This window comes from Trichechus manatus, unplaced genomic scaffold (genome assembly GCF_000243295.1).
Source record: "Trichechus manatus latirostris isolate Lorelei unplaced genomic scaffold, TriManLat1.0 scaffold00128, whole genome shotgun sequence".
NCBI classification, from domain to species: Eukaryota; Metazoa; Chordata; class Mammalia; order Sirenia; family Trichechidae; genus Trichechus; species Trichechus manatus.
In genome coordinates, this window is record NW_004444064.1 from 4,407,511 (window position 1) to 4,424,706 (window position 17,196).

The following is a 17,196-nucleotide window of genomic DNA, read 5'->3' on the forward strand; positions in this document are numbered from 1 at the left end:
CCATGATTCTATTTATTAGTATAGTTAATTAATTGCTTCTTTTCTAACTTGCATTCACAGATAAACACTACTTGATAATGGCTTATTATTCTTCAAATGTAGTTCCATATTAAACTTGCCAACATTTTATTTAGAATCTCTTGCTTTATATTCATGAATGAAATTGGTCTACAGTCAGTTTCTCTCTCTCCCATTCTCTTTCTCTCTCTTTGAATACCTATTCAATATCTTCTTTGGATATCAATGTATTAAAATTTTTATTTTTGAAAAGACCAGAATTACTGGCCTGACAGAGACTGGAGAAACCCCAAGAGTATGTTCCCTGGACACCCTTTTACCTTAGTAATGAAGTCACTCCTGAGGTTCACTCTTTAGCCAAAGATTAGACAGGCCCATAAAACAAAATGAGACTAATGGGGCACACCAGCCCAGGGGCAAAGACTAGAAGGCAGGAGGGGACAGGAAAGCTGGTAATAGGGAACCCAAGGTCGAGAAGGGAGTGTTGACACGTCGTGGGGTTGTTAACCAATGTCATAAAATAATATGTGTACTGTTTAATGAGAAGATAGTTTGTTCTGTAAACCTTTATCTAAAGTACAATTTTAAAAAAGTACAATAAAATTAATTTTAGCTTTGTTAGTCACTATTGATAATTTATATTTTTTTAGAACATGGTACATTTCATTTATATTTTCAAATCTCAAAATAAATGTACCCGTACTATTTTCTTACACTTAAAAACAAAGTAATCTCTGAATATGTGGGCATAGTCCTTTTTCCATTTTTAATGTCTTTATTTTTATTAGAGCTTGCCAGACTTTTAACATTTTATTGCTACTTTCAAAGAACCAGCTCTTGTCTTACTATTTTATTAATTTTTATCTGTAATCTTTTAGAGTTCCTTCCTTCTACCATTTTACATTTCTTTCTTAGGTATTTTTATAGCACGATTGAGTTGGATGCTTACACTTTGCTTTCTATCCCATACATTTGAGGATGTAAATAGTCATCAGCAACATTTTTTCATAACTCTCATTTTTGGTATACAGTGTTTTCATGATCATTAATTTCTAAGTTGCCAATAATATCCATTTTTAATTTTCTTATTAAAACAAAACTTATATAGAAAAGGCTTTTAAAATTTTCAAGTGGGTGAGAATCCACTTAAAAAATACATTGGTGACAGGTTTCTCAGAGAGTGACACCTTCTGTAATTTCCACCTTTGGTGTTTACAAAGCTCTCCTTTGTAGCACACACTATGATGGGTGTCTGTAAATAGTCTGTGGACATTTGAAAAGAGGGGGGCCATTTTTCACTTTCTATTTCCACATTTGGCTCTTGTAAATAAAGCTGCTGTGAGCATTTATGTACAAGTTTTTGTGTGGATGTCTGTCTTTGATTCTCTTGCGTTTATACCTAGGAGTGGAATTGTTGGGTCATGTGGTAACTCTGTGTTTAAATATGAGAGGAACTGTCTTCCAAAGTGGCTGCACCCAGGACTGAGGTTTTGGTGAAGCATAAGACAAATCTGATGGGGAAAGCAGAAAAGGGTGCATAGTTGAGATGTCCTCAGAGGAGTACTCCCAGGTGATAAGCAGGGCCGGTCGGTCCCTGTCCTGCCTTTGAAGACACAGAGGGGACAATGATGAAAGTGGAAGAGATCAAAGAGTGAGTCATAGCCCTCTGCTGGGACACCTGCTCTGACCTGCAGGGTGAGAGAAGAGAGGACAGACTTGCCGTGTTCAGCAGGCCTCCAGAGCATGGTGGCGCTGAACCCAGGACTAAGTCTAGGCACCTCTTTGCTGCCGCCCCTGAGAATTGCTGCAGGGGAGCAGGGCACCTCTGTGGCTTGGGAACCCATTTTGTCCCATCTCAGGCACCTGGCTTGGCTTCCTAGAAGGTGGACCAGGACCAGCTTGTTTGGTCTTTGAGCTCTGGGGCGGCCCCCTGCCCATCTGGGAGACCCCCATCAGGAAGGAGCTGTGGGAGATATAGTCCTGACAACCGTGAGTGATGTTTCCTTTGTGCAGAGGGTGGGGGTGCAGGCAGGGGGACCCTCCTTGGCCTCCTGTTGTGTAGGGAGGGTCTGTAGACTTTCCCTTGTGTCTGTAGTCCTACAGTGTCTACTCATATGGGTCCCCTTGCTGGGTTAGTGTGGGGTCTAGGGGTCTCCAGCGGACAGCTCTCTGGCAGCAGAGAGAGCGGTTGGCTTCACTCACGTGTCTGATGTGGCATCCTGGACCAAGTCATCACCAGGATAGAGAGGCACCAGGGTGACGGGAGCTGAAGAAACATTCCAGGGGAGATTCTGGGAGACATGGAAGTACCAGAGAGTGGCCTCTGGGTCAGTGACAAAGTGAGCCTGACCTGGGGTATGATGTCCTCTCACTAGTGCAGGACTCAGACCTCAGGTGGTCTCTGGGCAGCGAGGACTGAAGGGGAGCACATGGACACGCCCCAGACGGGGGCAGGGGGCATCAGGCAGTGGGCGTCTCCCGGGCTGCAGGAGGGGCAGGGTCACACTGCATCTGTGGTCAGTTAGTTCTGTTAACCTAACCTCATGTATAACCCCCACCCCATGGCGCCTGGAAACACGACCTGGAAGGAGCCGTGGCTGGTGGGGTTGGGTCCCTGGATAGGGTGGGGGGCTGCATGCCCTCCTAGGTGGGGGGCAGTGGGGGAGCAGAGGAGAGGCCTGCATTTATGGCAGCCAGGACAATTACTGTGGTCCAGGGGCTGGTATCCCTGGGGAGTCCCTGGGGCAATCAGGTGGGTGAGGCTGCTGGGTATGGGGCTGGGCGCAGGTGTGCTGCCCCAGCCCTGGGAGGGGCACCGAGCTGGGGAGGGTGAGTGTGGCCCATGGACACCTGCCTGCTAGGAAGTAACCATTTTGTCCCACGAGCCCTTGCCTTGGTCCAGGGGGTGGCCTCCCTGAAGTGGTCCTGAGGTCTGTGGGCAGCTCGGCAGGCCTCCACCAACACCTTTTCTGGGACCGCGTGCTGGAACTGGGGTGTAGAGGGCCAGAGGCGCCTGGCTGTGAGGTCTCAGAGGCCACACCAGGTGGACTGGTGGCCTCCCACCCTGCCCTGCTGCATGCACAGACAGGACAGAAGGTCACTGTGAGACAAGGTGGCTTTATTGGGGCTCAGAAGTGGTGTTGCTGCCCGGGGCAAGACTGGCCTGCTGAGGCAAGGTACGCACCTGGAGGAGATGCTGGGGCCTGGTGCAGCCCGTGTGAGGGTCCCTGAGTAAGAGGCTGAGGTGTGGCTCTGCTGCCCTGCGTGGTGGTTGTCAAAGCCAGAGGGGATGGGTCTGGCTGAGGCAGCAGAGAAGTCACCATCAGGAAAAGACCTGCATGAGATCTGGAAAGTCAGCAGCAGGACTTCGCGCTGGATAAGAGGCCAGAATAGACCAGGCAGGGGCACATGGGGTGGCAGAGCAGGTACACGCAGGAGGAGGTGGGGGCAAGGGGGTGGTTTGCACATGGGGCACCAGAGCAGAGACACGCTTGAGGAGGGTCTGCAGCAGGAGGAGGAACAGGGAGAGGGCGGGCATCATGCAGGGGCCGGGCAGGGGGAGGTCTCACAGCAGAGGGGCTTGCAGAGACAGGCTTACAGCAGACAGGCTTGCAGCAGATGGGTTCACAGTAGACGGGCCCACAGCAGGCCTGCCGTCCGGGAGAGGGCGTGCAACATGCAGGCTGGCAGCTAGACTGTTGGCAGCAGGAGGGTTCACAGGAGCTGGTGCAGGCTGATTGGCAGGGGCTGGACCCACAGGCCTCTTGGCAGCAGGGGCTGGACCCACAGGCCTCCTGGCAGCAGGGGCTGGACACACAGCTCACCGGGGTGCAGACGATCAGGCAGGGGGCCGGGGCACAGAATGTGGGCACACAGCAGGTGGGGACACAACAAGTGGGGGCACAGCAGAGGGGCTCACAGCAGCTCTCAGGGCAGTCGTCCAACTCCCAGGAGGAACCAGTATAAGAGTCACAGGAACCAGGCAGGCAGACGCGGCTGCCTTAGCTCAGTTTGCTGGAGCAGATGGACAGGGTGGGGGGAGGCGGAGGTGAGCTGGGAGGAGGGTGTGATTGTGAGTGAGTGAGTAAATGGGTGAATGAGTGAGTGCGTGAATGAGTGAATGAGTGAGTGTGTAAATGAGTGAGTGAGTGAATGAGTGAGTGAGTGAGTGAATGAGTGAGTGAGTGAGTGAGGAGCTCTGGGCCATGGGCTTTTATATTCCTCTCTGGTGTGTGTTGTGCCAACAGATACTCCATGATGCCTTCTCCTTCCTTCTTGTCTAAACCGGTCCCCAAGGCTATCTATGCAGAGATGTGTGTACCTGTGGGTGGGTGTCCAACCCTGGAACTCCCATTCTGCCTGGGTTTGCGTTGAACCAATCTGGCCGGTGTTTGGCCCTGGAGGCCAAGGCTGAAGCAGCAAACTGGGTGGGCAAGTGCCCTGAGCAGGCGCTGCAGGCTGTGGGGCCGGGGCTCTCTGCAGTCAGTGGTCTGCTGGTGTGGTCACATCAGCACGCTTCGCCCAGTGCCGCACTGCTTCAATCCCATTTTCTATCCATTGATCCTCACAGTCGCTGTGTAAGATCATGTGTGTGGGGGGTACTCTGCCAGAAGGGTGAGGTTCTGGTCAGGGAAGGGTCTGGGGTTCCAGACCAACAAACCAAAGTGTGGCCCCCACTGACCTGGGGAGCAGGGGCTGGGGAGGGTCTGGACGCCCTGCATCGTTGGCGGTGGAAGAGTTCAAGGATCTGGGAGGGGAGGGCAGGGAGAATGGGGAGGAAGAGGTGGGGGTACCTGGCCAAAAGCATGTGCTCAGTGTGCCCTTCACAGCGAGGAAGGGCTTGCTGGCAGGGGCTGGGAGGGACGTTCCATGACTTTGGCTGGTTTACACTGTGTGCAGGCATTGAGGGCAGAGCCTCCTGTGGCACCACCCTTGTGTCTGGGGCTGTGTTGGGAGGTGGGGTGCACTGAAGGAGAAGGGGAGGCACCCCCTCCCAAGTCCACATCACCACCCAGATAAAGAGTAAGGGTACCATCTCTCACAAGAAAACAGACTTCTTAGAGACAAAGAGGTGGCCTGGGAGCATCAGCCCTCCAGGCTGGGGTTTGCCTCTGGCTTTGGTGTCACTTAAGGGACAGGTGACCACACCTGGCATCTGGGGACAGTTACATTTACCTGCATTTAACAGATGTTACCATAATTCAGAGAGTTTCAGACATCTGCTAGTCAGTTACCCTATGCTCAGACCCACACCCACAGGCCTCTCTCCATTAACAAGGGGCAGTGTCCCCTGTATAATTAGTGAGTCATCATCCATTGGAGGATATTGGGTTCTGTGCAGGTACCCTATTCCCCCAACACCTTTCAACCAATGGTGTTAGTATCCATAGGTGATCCCTGTCTGAATCAGTTATTACACTGGGGCATTTTTCTTGCTAACACTTTTTGTAGAGTCCATGCCAGGTGTCTGATAGAATCTGGATTTGTAGGGGCCCTGGTGGTGTAATGGATAAGCACTTGGCTGCTACCCAAAAGGTTGGCAGTTTGAATCCACCAGCAGCTCTTTGGAAACCCTATGGGGCAGTTCTACTCTGTCCTATAGGGTCGCTATGAGTCGGAATAGACTCGATGGCAACAGGTTTGGTTTTGGTTTTATTCTAGGTGAAATGAGACAAAAGCATCAAGGTCACCAATACAGTGCATGTACTTGATTTGATTCTGATTCAGAAAACAGCAACAACAAAAACATAATTCAAGAGACATTATGGAGACATTTTGAGAAATTTGACTACAACCAACTATTAGATGATGTTATGGCATTATAGTGAATTTTCTTGGTGTGATAATGGTGTTGGGATTATGTGGGACCACATCCTTGTTCTAGGAGATGCCTGCTGAAGAGTTCAAGGATGAAGTGTTACAATGTGATATAACACTTATTTTCAAATGGTTCAACAAAAAACTAAGTACAAGTATTATTATGTATTGATTTATGTCCTTAAAAATATGTGTTGTAAATCCTAACCTCTAAGCTTGTGGTTGTAATCCCACTTGGGAATGGATTGTCTTTGTCATGTTAATGACACAGGATTAGTGTAGGGTGTGTCATAAGGCAATCTCTTTTGAGATATAAAACAGATTAAACAAGCAAGCAAAAGAAGCAGAGATGTGGAAAGAGAGATGCCAAACCACATGAGATTGCCCAGGAGCAGAAGCGTAGAAGAGACAAGGACCTTCCTCTACAGCCTATAGAGAAAGAAAGCCTTCTTCTAGAATAGACACCTGGAATTTGGACTTCTAGCCTCCTAAACTGTGAGAGAATAAATTTCTGTTTGTTAAAGCCATCCACTTGTGGTATTTCTGTTATGGCGGCACTAGATGACTAAGGCAGAATTTGGTATGGAAGAGTGGGGTGCTGCTCTAACAAATACATACAATGTGGAAGTGCTTTTGAAATTGGGTAATGGGTGGAGGCTGGAAGAGTTTTAAGGTGCCTGAGCCTAGATTGCCTTGAGGATACTGTTGGTAGAATTATGGACATCAAAGGCAATTCTGGTGAGGGCTCAGAAGTAAATGAGGAGAGCTACAGAGAAAGTCTTTATTGTCTTAGCGAATACATATGGCACCAGCAAAAGAATGTTGCTAGAAATGTGGACATTAAATGTACTTCTGGTGATGCTTTAAAAGAAAATGACGAACTTTGGACAATGGAGGAAGTGTGAAGCTTTTCATGCAGTGGCAAAGAACTTGTCTGAATTATGTTCAAATGTTTGGTGGAAAGTAGAACTTGTAAGTGATGAACTTGGCTATCTGGCTGATGAGATTTCTAAACAAGATCTTAAAGGGACTGCGTGGTTTCTCCTTGCTGCTTATAATAAAATGTGAAAGGAAAGAGATGGACTTAAAAATGAATTGTGCTAAATGAAACCAAAACTTAACAATTTGGGAAATTCTGTTGTACAAACTAAGGACATGGACACGTGCCCTAAAACTGTCACCAAGGTCTTGGTGACTCAATCTTTTGTTAAGGAGATTAAGCCTATTACTGATGGATCTAAACAGCTGCCACAGCAGAAAACCCATCAGCTTAGACTGAAGGGGACGGAGAAAGAATGAAAAGAAAGAACACTGTCTGCCTCTTGGAATTCTACAGACAGGAAACAGGTCAAAGGAGCTACATCTGTTGTCCTCCAAGAAAAGAAAAAAGGTCATTCCTGAAACAGCTTGGAAATCAGCAGAATTGTTGGAAGCATCATGGAAAGCAGGGCCTTCTTGGTTTCAAAGGGTGGGACCACGGTCTCCTGGATTGGAAACGGTAGGGCTGCAGCCACCCAGGTTTCGAAGAGTTGGATCTTTGCCAACTTGGTTCTGGAGTGCAGGGGTGCTGTTAAGGTGTGCCAGGGGGATGGGGCCACTGCTCAAAGCTGAGGGAGTAGGGTTGCCATGCCCAAGGGGCAGAAGAAGGGCCTGCTAGGGCTGAGGTGTGGGGTCACCACTCAGATGGACTAGCAGAATGAGGCTGTCCAAAGTTGAGGGTGCAGAGTTGCCATCCCAGTGGGCCTGGAGGGTGGAGTTAAAGCCCAGGGCCAAGAGGTCTTCACCCAGAATCTGGAGGGCGTAGCCAACACCCAGAGTCTGGAGGGCAAGACTATTGCCCAGATGGTCTCAGAGAACAGAGGATTATTTTCAAGCCTGGACAGCTAATGTAATTTGTTCTGCTGGGTTTTGGACTTGCTTGGTGCCTTCTTCTTTCCCTCCTATTTCTCCCATTTATAATGGAAATGTTTACCTTGTGCCCATCCTACCATTGTTCTTTGGAAGCAGATGAGTTGTATTCTAGATTTCAAAAGTTCACAGCTGAAGAAGAATTTTGCCCCAGGATGAAATCCATCTAAAGTCTCACCCATATTTGATTTCGATGATTCAGAAGATAAGATTTTGGACTTGGAATTGATTTAAGAATTTTGGGATGATATGATAGAGTGAATGTGTTTTGCATGTGGCAAGAACATGAATTTTTGGGGGCCAAAGGGTGGAACGCTATGGATTGAACTGTGTCCCTCAAAAATATATGTTGTCAATCCTAACCTCTATGCCTGTGGTTATAATCCCATTCTAGAATGGGTTGTCTTTGTTATGTTAATGAGACAGGATTAGTGTAGGGTGTATCTTAACTCAATCTCTTTTGACATATAATAGAGATTAAACAAGCAAGAAAAGAAGCAGAGATGGGGGAAGAGAGATGTCAAACCATATGAAGATTGTCCAGGAGCAGAAGCTCAGAAGAGACAAGGACCTTCCTCCAGAGCTGACAAAGACAGAAAGCCTTCCCCTAGAGCTGGCACCCTGAATTTAGACTTCTAACCTTCTAAACTGTGGGAAAATAAATTTCTGTTTGTTAAAGCCATCCATTTGTGGTCTTTCTATTATAGCAGCACTACACAATTAAGAAGTATAGATAGAGAGAGATGGAGAGAGTGAGAAATGGGTGAAATGTTAACAGTTGGTGAAGAGTACGCAGGTGTTTATTGAACTTTCCTAAGATTTGAACATTTTAAAGAGAAATAGTTGATAATGATTTTAGAAATCTTTTACTGTGAAACTAATGACATCTGGGATTAATGAGGGGACAGCACACTGTCAGGGGAAACACCTGTGTTCTACCATCAGTGGACGCTCTCTACCCCTTCAGAGATGACCAGTGTGCCAAGAGGGGATACCTGCCCATTTCTTTCTTTCTTTTTTTTTTATTTTTTTATTGCTCTTTAAGTGAAAGTTTGCAATTCAAGTTAGTCTCTCATACAAAAATTTATACATACATTGTTTTGTGACCTTAGTTGCTCTCCCTATACTGTGACAGCACTGTCTTCCTTTCCACCCTGGATTTCCTATGTTCATTCAATCAGTTTCTGACCCTCTCTGCCTTCTCATCTAGCCTCTGGACAGGAGCTTCCCATTTAGTTTCATGTATCCACTTGAGCTAAGAAGCACACTCTTCACGAGTGTCATTTTATGTCCCATAGTCCAGTCTAATCTTTGTCTGAAGAGTTGGCCTCGGGAATGGTTTTAGTTTTGGGCTAACAGAGAGTCCAGGAGCCGTGTCTTCCAGGGTCCCTCCAGTCTCAGTCAAACCCATTTCTTTACATAGAGTACAAATGTGCATATCGCAAACAATAGAGGATTGGTTTGCGTTTTATACCTTATATGATGTATGCATTCAAACATTTCAGGAGGTAGCATATGATCAAGAACTGATGGTACTGAAGGAAGACATCCAAGCTGCATTGAATGCATTGGCAAAAAAGAAGGCTCTAGAAATTGACAGAATACCAACTGAGTTGTTTCAACAAATGGATGCAATGCTGGAAGCACTCACTCATCTATAACAAATTTGGAAGATAGCTACCTGGTCAACTGACTGGAAGAGATCTATATTTGTACTCATTTCAGAGAAAGGCGACCCATCAGAATGTGGAAATTATCAAACAATATCATTAATATCACACACAAGTAAAATTTTGCTGAAGATCATTCAAAAACGGTTGCAGGAGTACATCAACAGGGAACTGCCAGAAATCCAAGCTGGATTCAGAAGAGGACGTGGAATGAGTGATATTATTGCTGATGCCAGACAGATCTTGGCTAAGAGCAGAGAATACCAGAAAGATGTTTACCTGTGTTTTATCGACTATGTAAAGGCATTCAACTATGTGGATCATAACAAATTATGGATAACTTTGCAAAGAATGGGAATTCCAGAACACTTAGTTGTGCTCATTTGGAAGCTGTACGTAGACCAAGAGGCAGTTGTTCAAACAGAACAAGGGGATACTGTGTAGTTTAAAATCAGGAAAGGTGTGTGTCAGGGTTGTATCTTTTCACCATATTTATTCAATCTGTATGCTAAGCAAATAATCTGAGAATCTGGACTATATGAAGAAGAACTCGGCATCAGGATTGGAGGAAGACTCATTAACAACCAGCAATATGAGATGACACAGTCTTGTTTGCTGAAAGTGAAGAGGACTTGCAGCACTTACTGATGAAGGTCAAAACTACAGCCTTCAGTATGGGTTACACCTCAACATAAAGAAAACAAAAATCCCCGCAGCTGAACCAAAAAACAACATCATGATAAGTGGAGAAAATATTGAAGTTATCAAGGATGTCATTTTACTTGCATCCACAATCAATGCTCATGGAAGCAGCGGGCAAGAAATCAAACGACATGCTGCACTGGGCAGATCTGCTGCAAAAGACCTCTTTAAAGTGTTAAAAAACAAAGATGTCACTGTTAGCACTAAAGTACACCTGACCCAAGCCATGGTATTTTCAATCGCCTCTTATGCATGTGAAAGCTGGACAATGAATAAGGAAGACCAAAGACAATCGATGCATTTGAATTATGGTGTTGGCAAAGAATACTAAATATACCATGGACTGCCAGAAGAACAAACAAATCTGTCTTGAAAGAAGGATAACCAGAATGCTCCTTAAAAGCAAGAATGGTGAGACTTCACGTGCTTTGGACATGTTATCAGGAAGGACCAGTTCCTGAAGAAGGACATCACACTTGGTAAAGTAGAGGGTCAGTGAACAAAAGGAAGATCCTCAAAGAGATGGATTGACACAGTGGCTCAAACATAGCAACAGTTGTGAGGATGGCACAGGACCAGGCAGTATTTCATTCTGTTGTACATAGGGTCGCTGTGAGTTGGAATTGACTCAAAGGCACCTAACAACAATAATATGCATTCTCCAACAACCTGCTGTTTAAAAGAATGCTAATTCACTTTATTTTTAGAGCAGTTTTGGGTATATTGAAAAATTGTGTAGAAAGTACAGAGCATTTCCATATACTCCTCCCTGCTGTACATGGTTTCCCCATTATTAACATCTTGCATTGGTGTGGTACATCTGTTACAATCAATGAACCAGTATTGGTAAATTATTATTAACTGAAGTCCATAGTTCACATCAGGGTTCACTCTTTGTTCACCATAGTTCAGAGAGCTTTAGATGCGGAATAGATTTAATGCACACAACAACAACAATTTCCACTCTCCCAGGAGTGCATCGGAGTTGTTGTTACTCTACATCCTTGGGAATAATTGGTATTGTCAGCCTTCTTCTTGCCCAAGCAATAGTTGTGGCAATGCATCTGGTACTTTAATTAGCATTTCCCTGATGTCTAGTGGAGTTAAATGTGTTTCATATGTGTATATGCCATTCAGATCACTACGTGTAAATAGCCTATTTATATGTTTTGCTTATTTTTAATCAGGGTTTACATCTTTTTCTCATGGGTTTATGTATCCTCAGTCAGATATATGCGTTAAAAATATCTTCTCTCAAACTGTGGTTTGCCTTTGACTTGTTTGATGCTATCTTGTATTACAGAGAAGTTGCGTTTCAATGTTTATGTAGTCAAAGATGTCAATACTTTCTTTCATGGTTGTTTTGGGTGTCTTCTTGAAGAAGTTTATCATGTATGTGTCTATATTCTTTGGTCTGTGGGAGCCCCCAGCCTCACCACCATGTTCTGGCCCCTGTCCTGGAGCAGCAGGACAAGCATGATTGTCTTGGGGCTCCCACCACAACCCTGCCAGGAGTAAGACTTGGGGTTACCAGTCCTGCCCTTCAGAGACGTTGCCTGGTATGGCCCCAGTGTGTGGCCCAGTGTTCCCAGCAGGGGTCAGTGCCTGTCAGGCCCTCCCTTCCCTGGCCTCGCTCTGTCTGCGTGAGAGGAGCCTGGTGGACTGCAGGTAGACAGCGCTGCCAGGGAAGAGGGAGAGAGTTGTTGGTGCTGTTGAGTTGGCTCTCACTCATGGCGACCTTATGTACAACAGTATGAAATGCTGCCCAGTCTTGCACCATCCTCATGATAGGTTGTGAATGGGACAATTTTAATCCATAGGGTTTTCACTGGCTGATCTTGGAAGTCAATCACCAGGCCTTTTTTCCTAGTTCATCTTGGTATAGAAACTCCACCAGCACCTGTTCAGCATCATAACAACACACAAGCCTCTACGAACAGACAGGTGGTGGCTGCGCGTGAGGTGCATTGGCCAGGAATCAAACCTAGGACTCCTGCACGGAAGGTGAGGATTCTACCGCCAAGCCGCCACTGCCCTCATACGATGCACTCATACATATAAGTAACCACAGTTGATTTATTCACTCTTTTGCCAAGGAGTGTTTGGCTAATTTCCACTCTTTGGTTTACATCTCCTTTATCATCCAAACCTTCTCAGGAGGTCTATTGAGAAGTAGAATTGATACGTCATTGGTGAGCAGATCCTCAAGTTTTCTAGACCTTCCCAGGTCACCCAGGGTGCTCAGTCAACATCTAGTCTCGTCAACAGCACAATCCCGTTGCTGTATTTCCTCACCAATAGTAACTTGACAAATCTTTTTTTTTTTTTAATTGACCAACCTTTTTTAATAAAATGGTTTATTGTGGAAATTTATTCCTTGCCCCAATGCTGAGTTTTAACCAGCCCTTCCTGCTCAGAGTATTTCCCAAATTTATCCTTTACTCTTTGGAGTTTGAAATCGATGGGCATTTTCAATGTTAAAAGGCCCCAAGTCTCTGGAATCTCTCCCTTCCCGTTTATTCCTGCTTGTAAGTCAGCCAGTTTCCCCTGAGCTCGTCCCTTTATTGTAATGCCTTACCAAACACAACCGCAGCCAGCCTGCATTGTTAGCATTCTGTTTTACAACCTGTAAACTTCTTAGACTCATAAGCTGCCTCCTAAGTAAAAGAAGTATTTCACTATACATTTCAATTTGGGGATTTATAAAAACATCAGACATTTTCTTGGGAGAAACTTAAACCAAATTTAAAATACATAGTTTACTAAAGGGGGCCTTCAGTAAGTCTTCCAATTTAAAATAATGTGTTGAACATTCATGTTACCTGGCTACCTACCAGTCCGTTAACACCAAACTGTTGACCATCTGAGCCTAGAATGGGCAAGTGGCATCTCTGTCCTCTCCCTGTCTGGATCTTTATCTGCTTCTGAATTGTCCCTAACACACAGTGATGGGATTCTGGATCCTGTAAGAACTCGGAGTAAACTCAAACTCCGTCCTTCTCCTATATAGTTGTTAGTTGCCATTGAGTCAGCTCCGTTGCATGACGACCCTATGCATAACGGAATGAAAAGTTGCCCAGTCCTGTATCATCTTCATGATCATTTGCATATGTGAGCCCATTGTTGTGGCTATTGTGTCAAACCATCTTATGGAAGGTTTCCCTCATTTTTGTTGACTTTCTACTATACCAAACATGCCGTTCTTCTCTAACCGTTGGTCTTTCCCAAAGACATGTCCAAAGTAAGCAAGCCAAAGTCTCGCCATCTTCACTTCTAAGGAACATTATTCTGGTTGCATTTCTTCTAAGACTGATTTGTTTGCTCTTCTGGCAGTCCACGGTAGATCTAGTATTCTTCGTCAACACCACGGTTCGAATACATCAAGTCTTCTTCTGTCTTCCTTTTTCATTGTCCAGCTTTTGCGTGTATATGAGGCGATTAAGAAGACCATGGCTTGGGTCAGTCACAACTTAGTCATCAAATTGACATCTTTGCTTTAAAAAGATCTTTTGCTGCAGATTTCCGTGGTGAAATATGTTCTTTGATTTCTTGACTGCTGCTTCCATGGACATTGATTGTTGATCCAAATAGAATGAAATCATTGACAGCTTCAATTTCTTCTTCACCTATGTTTTTACTGTTGGTTTAGTCAAAGTGCCGTAACATACCCATGGGTGTCCTAGAGAGTATTGTCAACAACCTGCTTAATAATGGTTGAATACTATTAAAATCTCCTTCATTCACTTGGTTCCTAATATTCTTGAGTGTAAAAGTTGGACTTGAGTTAAAGTCTCTGCGGAATTTTGTGCACATCTCAGCCTGTCTACTACATCAACAGCCTAAAGCCATGGCTAAGGGCGTGTGGCGGAGATTTCCAAGCCATGTATGTCCCCCAGCACGCCCTTAGACATGGGTCATTGGGGTCCCTAGCCTGGGCACCAAGCTTTTAAAGGGCACTGCTCTGCCAGAGGATCGTTCACAGGGCAATCGGGAAAGTCTCACCAGAGCTGGTGACCCCTCTTCTAGACCACGCTCACTTTGGGTATGCGAGGCCCTAGAATTCCCACCCAAATGGCCCCAAGCCCACTCCAGGGCACACACAGGTCTCTTCCCTTGCATGTCCACCTTGGTGTGACCGGGGTGCACACCTAGGACTGAGGGGTGTCCAGGCTGTGTGGACAGAGCTTGTAGGGGTGTGATCGAGGGCTGAGAAGAGAGGAAGTAAAGTGGACTCCGTCTACTCCCTCTCCTGGAGTGTGATCCAGGGCTGAGAAGAGAGAAAGTAAAGTGGCCTCTGTGCACCCCCTCGCCTGGGGCCCTGAAGTGTTGGGCACACCTGGTTGCTGCAAGAGTAGTTTTGGGACCTGTTAACGGTGGACTCTCCTAGTCTTCCCATCTGCCTGTGGGCATCCCTGACCACCTCCTGGTGGGCTCTGGCCTGTCTCAGAGCTCAGCCCCCTCCATCTATGCAGCCACCATGACAGGCACACGGCACAGACACCCCTGGCCTAGCTAGGTGGTCAGAGGCCCCCACTCCTGGCTGGGCTTGGAAAGGGTCTTGAGGTAAATGCGTCCACCAGCACGGTATCTGAAGACCTCAGTTCCTTCTCATAGGGCCATGGGGTGTGTACCCAGTGGCTCCCCGTGCCCTGGCCAGCCGGCTGTGACAGCCCTCAGCCTGGTAACCTGAGGAGCAGAGAGGCCCTGCTGTCCACATTGTTCAGGAACATTCAAGACCAGAGTCACCTGTCTCCACTCGCATATGAGCACAGACAAAAGCATCATCCTGGGACCCAGAAAAAATTCCATACAGGAGGAAGGAGGACCATGCCCTCTAGTGTGCAAGCAGAGGCCATGCTAGACGGCGAGCTCACACAGGTAGCCACCAGCAGCCAAGGGAGCTGGGGCTGGGCGGTGTCCACGCCTCAGTTGCCCCACCTCTAACAGTGACCTCAGAGAGATGCTGTGAGGGTTAAATGAAATGTTCCCTCTGAAGGTCCTGAGTTGTGCTGAGGGTACTGGGTGAATACCAGTGGTGTTTATTGCAAATAAATAAGTGAACAGAACTCAGGCTGTGGGACAATGTGACCCGGGAATGGAGAGCAAAGCCCCTGTGTGAGACACACGGACCAGACAGCGTCACCTGAGTGGGGATGTGATTAATTGATTCACAGGCCAGGGTGGAGGGCCAGCACAGTAGATGGGTGATGGGTGTGTAGGAGGAGTGTGGCCCCCACTGGAGCCACAGGGCCCCATCAGTGCAGATGCAGTAACTCACAAGGGTCTGGAGTAAACTGGCCTAGAGGCGGGAAGAGCTTGGACATCACGGGGTGTTGTCCACCCAGACAGGAACACGTGCCAGGGGCAGTGGGAGCCCAGCTGGCCCTAGGGGGACATGCCCACTCAGCAGCAGGCCTTCTGGGCAGATGAGGGGCCACAACAGGCTGGGCGGGGACACACAAGGCAGCAGAGCAGGGACACACAGGAGGAGGTGGGGGCACAGCAGGAGGAGGTGGGGACATAGCAGGTGGGCTTGCACACGAGGCAGCAGATGAGGGACACGCAGGAGGAGGTGGGGGCGCAGCAGGAGGAGGTGGGGACACAGCAGGAGGGCTTGCACACAGGACAGCAGAGCAGGGACACGCTGGAGGAGGGTTTGCAGCAGGAAGGGGCACAGGCAGAGGGCTGACATCATGAGAGTGTCAGGCAGCAGTCACCCCTAAGCAGAGAGGCACACAACAGACAGGCTTGCAGCAGACAGGCACACAGCAGGCCTGCTGCCAGGGGGAGGGCGTGCAGCATGCAGGCTGGCAGCTAGACTGCTGGCAGCAGGAGGGTTTGCAGGAGCTGGTGCAGACCGATTGGCAGGGACTGGACCCACAAGCCTCCTGGCAGCAGCGGCTGGACACACAGCTCACAGGGGTGCAGACGAGGGTCAGGCAGGGGGCTGGGGCACAGCAGGTGGGGACACAGCAGGTGGACTGGCAGCAGGTTGGGGCACTGCAAGTGGAGGTGCAGCAGGGGGGCTCACAGAAGCTCTCCTGGCAATCGTCCACCTTCCAGGACGAGCTGGTGCAAACACTGGGTGAACAAACTCGGCTGCCACAGTTCAGGTCACTGTAGGAGACAGACACGGTGGACGCAGCAATAATACAAGTCCTGGAGCAGCAGGTGTCAGCCATGGCAGAGTGTTGGGGCTTGAGGACGTGAGCTGGAACGAGTGAGTGAGTAAGTGAGTGAGTGAGTGAGTGAATGAGTGAGTGAGTGAGTGTGTGAGGTGCTCTGGGCTGTCAGGCCTTTATATCCCTCCCCGGTGTGTTTTGCCAACTGGCGTCTCGACAAGCCTCCCTTCCTTGTTATTGCACAGGCCACATTTCCAGACAACCATTGTTAGTTTATTGGCCATGAGATGTTTGTACCTCTGTCCCTAAGACGTCTGATGTGGATGGGTGAAGGTTGGTCATTTAGAGGTGGGTTTGTACCCTGGAAGTGGCATGAACATAGAGTGTGTGTCTGTTGGCTGAGCCAAAGGTTGGCTGGATCATGAGTTGGATGTGTTTGTGCAAATCTTGGTTTCTCTTTCTTCTCTCTTTGGTTGTGTATCTTGAGTGTGATTTTTGGTTTTGGAGTATTTTGCACTGATAGATGCCCAACCCATAACCCAGACCCCTCTCTCATGAGATAATGGGATCCTGGCCAGGAGTTTCTCAGCCCCTTGCTGCTACATCTACAAACTCGCTCTTCTCTCCACCATTTCACTCCCAACGTCCACCCCCTCCCCCACAACCATTCTTAGTTCTCCTTGTACTTATTTCACAATGACTAAATAAGGTGTGTCTTGGTTATCTAGTGCTGCTATAACAGAAATACCACAAGTGGATGGCTTTAACAAACAGAAATGTATTCTCTCACAGTCTAGGAGACTGTAAGTCCGAATTCAGGGTTCCAGCTCCAGGGGAAGGCTTTCTGTCTCTGTCAGCTCTGAGGGAAAGTCCTTGTCATCAGTCTTCCCCTGGTCTAGGAGCTTCTCAGCACAGGGACCTTGGGTCCAAAGGACACACTCCCCTCCTGATTCTTCATT

The 17,196-nt window shown here is 47.5% G+C and overlaps 2 pseudogenes; both read right to left on the reverse strand.

Annotated features, from left to right (window-relative positions):
* Positions 1 to 2,401: 2,401 nt before the first annotated feature.
* LOC101343805 (keratin-associated protein 10-3-like) lies at positions 2,402 to 4,739 on the reverse strand (annotated as a pseudogene).
* Positions 4,740 to 15,518: 10,779 nt separating this feature from the next.
* On the reverse strand, positions 15,519 to 16,297 carry LOC101344062 (keratin-associated protein 10-3-like; annotated as a pseudogene).
* Positions 16,298 to 17,196: the final 899 nt, after the last annotated feature.